This window comes from Podarcis cretensis (genome assembly GCF_951804945.1).
Source record: "Podarcis cretensis genome assembly, chromosome: 12".
In the NCBI taxonomy this organism is placed as follows: domain Eukaryota; kingdom Metazoa; phylum Chordata; class Lepidosauria; order Squamata; family Lacertidae; genus Podarcis; species Podarcis cretensis.
Window position 1 is genome coordinate 11,939,884 of NC_137181.1, and position 4,593 is coordinate 11,944,476.

Here is a 4,593-nt window from a genome sequence, read left to right on the forward strand (position 1 = left end):
GAGATGTAGAGGGGTGAGAAAACATGGAATAACAGGCCTGTGGTTGTCAAACTGTGTTCAGGTGACACCCAGGGGGTGCCTGGCAGGGGGAAGCTTATCGGAGCCTGCAGTTCCTCAGTGAGAAGACAGCAGAAACAGATATGCTCCTGTGAAAGGCAGGCCACCTGTTTATTACTGAACCGCTGCAATGCACAGGTGCAGAGGACCGTTGGCTGTGCTGCAGGGTAGATTTATAATTCATACAGAGCAAGTCTGGTGCCCTGAGCAAACTGAGGGTGCCCTGAATAAACACGTCCTCCAGAACCTCACCCCTGGCAACAGGCCACAAATTTTGTGGCAGATGCTGGAAGGGGCTCACTGGCAGAGCAGAAAGTGTCCCCCGAAAGCAGAAGGTTTGAAAACTGGACTAGGCAAGTTGGCTTCCTTATTTACACACACACACCTTGTTTTGTTGCCAGTGGCACACAGATGTCCTCATAGCTTCTCTACGCAGATAGGCTGGAAAACCTTTGACTATCATTAAACATTTGTTCCAGTTTCTTCCCCAGCACTCCCTCATCAGGAATATTTTCTCTTGGTTTCTTACCACATTTCCCCATCTCTTTTGTGACTCATTTCCTTCGGCTTTGCTTCTCTGCCCCACTGTCAGCAAATAAGAAGCCTTCTTTATTTTAAAGCTATGTTTCATTGTGAGCATTGTTTCGTCTGCATTGTTTTCAACATCTGCCTCGAATTGCTTTGTTTAGCGGAAGCCCCCTCTCTCCCCCACACCCCTTCTAGCTTAGCTCTGTGCTCATCTCAACGACCGATTCTTTAGGGATGTTGCCTCCTCCTGCCTCATATGCTTCGGCTTTCACGTGATTGCTCGTTATCTCTGCAATTCAGTTTTCCTCTGTGTGCATTTTCTGTGTGCAGTAGAACATCTTCCTCTTTCATTTGTAGCTTTGTGGAGTACTTATCCCCCTGCCCATTTGCAGAAAAGTTTACATTGTGGTTGTCAATACCCGTTTTCTCTCCTCCATCATCTTCTGCTTTTTATTCATCTGCTCCCATCCTATTTTTGGTCTCTTCTTATCACTCTGGAGTTATTTGTTCTCTTATTATAGTGCATTTCCAATCCTCATTTCTCTTTCCTCTCATTTTGTATCATTTTTTCCCCATTTTGTTTTGCAGCTTTTCTGTGAGCTTCAGTACTGTATTCAATCCCTTTAGCTGGAACACTTTTTATCTTTGATTGCCATCACACCTGAAAGAAGACTAGAGACAAACTTATGGGGAAACAGGTTATGTTTATTAAACGTAACAAATTAGAGGATCTGCAATCAGCCAAATTAACCAGTTAACTATGATTGGGCAGGTGAATTGAAATAAATGGTAGCAGATTCTGTCCCTCCCATATCCTGCACAGGTTTACAGCTAGATGCTAAAGACAGGTTTAGGAAGAATCCTACCTCCCTGCTGCATACATCCTGGGGGTGTGAGACTCCATGGCCCCACCAGCCAGCGTTCACCCCTGTGAGATTGCCAGGCCTAAAGGGCATGTCCAGGACCCACAAAGGCATTGGCCAATGGTAGGTGATTAAGGAGAACCCTTGACTCCAAATGGCTCAGGTATTCAACAAACCATTTCTGAAATCCTGTCACCTGCCTGGACAAAATGCCACTGGGCCAAATTAAGAGAAGTGTGAAACAGGCAAAAAGAGGTAGTTCTTACTTTTTCACACTCTAAAAAGGCAACTTTCTAGGATTGAAAAAGTAAGCTGTGCCTCCCATTTTTGTTCAGGGAGAAGAAAGGTCTCTAAGCTCCATGTGAGAACTTACTTTGGAAGCCCTGCTCTACTCCTTATGCACACCTCTATTTTTGTTTGCCGTACTCTAGAAATCCGCCATCATTGCTACTTCAAATGTTGCTGCTTGAAGGATGGAAACTGTTATTTTTGCTTTCAGATTGTTCCAATTTCTCTCCCTTGCCTGCTCTGTAATTCCTTTGTGCAAGGCTGACTGCATAGTTAATCAGCATTTCCTTACACAGCTGTCAAAAAATCCAGGATAGTGATCATCTTTAATCAGCGTACCAGGCTGGTATATGTGGCAATAGAAACTGGAGGGGTTTTTAAGCATTAAAGAGTTGCATTCATGTAACGCAGTCACTGTGTGTTGCTGGGAGGTCCTGTGCGGCAGGGATGTTGACAGAGGTGGCAAAAGAATGACTTGCTGAAGAGGAAAAGATTGACAGCTTTGTCCTGTGTTCCTGCTTATCGGCTGGTAGTTCCGCTGTCGAGAGCCTGTGCCTTAGAATCAGCCTCCCTTTTAAAGGGAAAGGCCTGTGGCTAAATTGCAGATAAGATGAGCACATGGTTTGCCTGCATAAGGTCCCGGGTTCTATCCCGGATATTTCCAGCCTTTGTCAACTTGGCAGCCTCTGGAGGTCTTGGACTACAAGGCTCATCTCCCCAGCCAGCAAAGAGGTAGGAAACATCTACAGGACATATGAAAAATTTAGAGGCAGGTGATGGGTGAGCTAATGAGCCACCAGTAGCCAGGGGTGGAATATCCCTAGAGCAGGCATAGCCAACACACTGCTCTTGTTGATAGGAATGCTAGCTGGAGCAAGGGAAACCAGTAATGATCTGTATCTCTGGAGTATCAGCTCTACTGATAGGGGCTGGAGCTCAGCAACATATGGAAGGTCACATATTCCTCCTTCTTAGTCCAGGCTGAGAGCACTTGGCTGATCCAGCAGTGAGAATGTAAATGAGGCTCAGATGCCTAAGACTCTCCGTCTGATAATTTTCATGGAATCATAGAAGTATAGAGTCGGAAGGGACCTGAACTGGTGCAATGCAGGAATCTCAGCTAAAACAATCATTACAGATGGCCGTCCAGCCTCTGCTCAAAAACCTCCAAGGAGGGAGAGTTTTGTTTGTTTGTTTAACAAGATTTATATGCCATTTAATAATATATATATATATTTTAAAAAAAAACCCTCAAAGTGGTTTACATAAAGCAGTATCATTATTGTGGGCCTTGATTTATTAATTGCCTTCCTAAAGGCAGTTTCTGTATATGATAACTAAAAACATACGAAACAACAAATACCTTTAAAACAACACTACAAAAATATTCATTATAAAATACAGTTTTTAAAAACAAGTGGTCATAAAATTCGTCGTAATGTAGATAAAATTGCAAATGTATGTAGTAAAGGTTACACTTCTGTGTAGGCTTTCCTGTTTTATTTATTAATCATTTAATAAGCACCCATAAGGCGGACCCAAGGCATGTTGCTGACCCCATAGTCCCATGGCTGCTTCCTAGGAATCCTTGCAATGTCACAGATGAAGTGGTGGCACAGCTCTTGGGTCAAGTGTGCAGCTGGGGGTCATATGAGCATTGTGCCCTCAGCATCCTCTGGGTCAGAGCAATTGTCAGGTCACATAGTAGTTAAATTGTGCGTCTTATAATATATACTTGGGATTCTCATGTGGTTGGGTTGGCCTTGAGCATGGATGAAGCCAAGCTGAACAGGGCTGCCTAATAATAATAATAATAATAATAATAATAATAATAATAATAATTTATTATTTATACCCCGCCCATCTGGCTGGGCCTCCCCAGCCACTCTGGGTGGCTTCCATAGAAACCAAAAATACAGTAAAATATCACACGTTAAAAACTTCCCTGCCTTAAGATGTCTTCTGAATGTCAGGTAGTTGTTTATCGCTTTGACATCTGCTGGAAGGGCGTTCCACAGGGCGGGTGCCATTACCGAGAAGGCCCTCTGCCTGGTTCCCTGTAGCTTTGCTTCTCGCAATGAGGGAACCGCCAGAAGGCCTTCGGCGCTGGACCTCAGCGTCCGGGCAGAATGATGGGGGTGGAGACGCTCCTTCAGGTATACTGGACCGAGGCTGCCTAAAGGTGCAGAGTGGCTACTAACTGGCCAAGCCAGCCAGATAATGAAGGTGAACTCAAGAGAGTCAGCAAGTAAGCAGAGAAGGATGGCAATTGATCTCTCAGTCTCCAAAGGATCAGCCCAAGAACAATGGCTTTAAACCTCATAGAGATACAGGCTGAGCGTTAGGTAAAGTTCCTTATTGCAGCTGTTTAGCATTTGAACAATAAACTAGCTAAGGTGGTTGTGGAATATCTTTTCCTAGACTTTGTTTTTAAAAATTGGGCAGGCGCCTGTTCCGAAGGTTTGGGGTACAGGATAACTTGCTCTAAGGCAGATGCTTGCAGCTATAAGAAATAGTCTGCCCCTCGCTGTCTGTGAGCAATGCCTTTCCCCCTTGCCACTAAATCCCAAATAGAACTGGATAAAATGGATGAAGGATGTCCATCAATATATGGTGTGGAGGGGGTGGATTTATGAGCGACGTATTGCAATTGATAAGTAGCACCATCTGTAAATGTGAAAAGCTATAATTGCTTGGAATAAGTCAGCTAATGATATAATGAGATCGGTCATTATACATCAGCCACTTTTGCTCTCCATAAGGGCAGCCCTTCTTTCACACGGTAGCATTTTCTATTGCATCACTAAGCAACCCTGTAAAAATAGATCAGTTAGCAGGCAGATCTAAGTACAATAGT